Here is an 862-nt window from a genome sequence, read left to right on the forward strand (position 1 = left end):
CCCCGCCGCCGCCGCCGACGGCGGCCTCACCTTGTGTGTAGGCCCGGTTCCGCCGAGGAAGAAAGCACCCGCCACCAGAGAGCTGCCACCGCGTTCAATGAGACCGGTTTCCGCCCGCCACCCCGGCTCTTATACCCTGTCTCAGAACCTTCCAGAAGGATCCCGCCCCGTCGGCTGTCTGTCACGGCGCCCTGAACCAGTAGGCACCGCTTTCCTTCCGAGAGCCCCAATCACGACCCAGATCTCACTCCCGGGCCCCGCCCCCTCCCGCCTCCGCCCCGCCCCGTTCCGCCTCACCTTGCGATGACGCACCACCTCAGCGTTCTCGAACTTTCACGCTCGCCCCCGCTCTCGGAACGGCCCCGGGGAAAGCGAGGGTGGGGCCGAGAGCCCGCGCGCGGGAGTCCTCTGTCACTCCAGGCGGGGGAGGGGAAGCGCATTTGCTCCTACGCATGCGCCACGCCAGGGCACACGCGGGAGGGAGCGGAAGGAGCAGGTGGGGAGGGGGCGGGCACTGCTGGAACGAACCAATGACAGCGCGACTTTTGGCCGCACGGAACCCGGGCAGGGGGTGCGCCGGGGCCTGAAGGGAAGAGAAGACGGAAGTGGAGCCAGGACAAAATGGCCGCGAAGGTTGTTGCTCCCCTCCCCCACAGGAGGCTGCGTTCCCCCTCCCCACCCCCACCGCAGTGTTGGCACCGGGCCTCCGCCCCCCCAGGTCCCGGCGCCCCCCCTCGTCTCGTAGGTAGTGTGGCTTTGGGTCAGGGTCGGCCCCGGGGTCTGAGGTGAGGGTCCCGGCCGCATGGCGGGGCCGCCCGGGTGTGGGGTTCGCGGGAGCCGGCGCGGGGTCCCGGCAGCCCCC

At 71.0% G+C, this 862-nt stretch overlaps 1 protein-coding gene across 1 annotated transcript in view; it reads right to left on the minus strand.

The window, feature by feature from the left end:
• Positions 1–297, minus strand: part of Hspa8 (heat shock 70kDa protein 8) — a 4,364-nt gene extending 4,067 nt beyond the window's left edge. The window contains exon 1 of the mRNA XM_013009650.1: positions 31–297. The gene's annotated coding sequence lies outside the window, so the exon portion shown is untranslated. The remainder of the gene's footprint in view (positions 1–30) is intronic.
• Positions 298–862: the final 565 nt, after the last annotated feature.

This window comes from Dipodomys ordii, unplaced genomic scaffold (genome assembly GCF_000151885.1).
Source record: "Dipodomys ordii isolate 6190 unplaced genomic scaffold, Dord_2.0 Scaffold10, whole genome shotgun sequence".
Taxonomy (NCBI): domain Eukaryota; kingdom Metazoa; phylum Chordata; class Mammalia; order Rodentia; family Heteromyidae; genus Dipodomys; species Dipodomys ordii.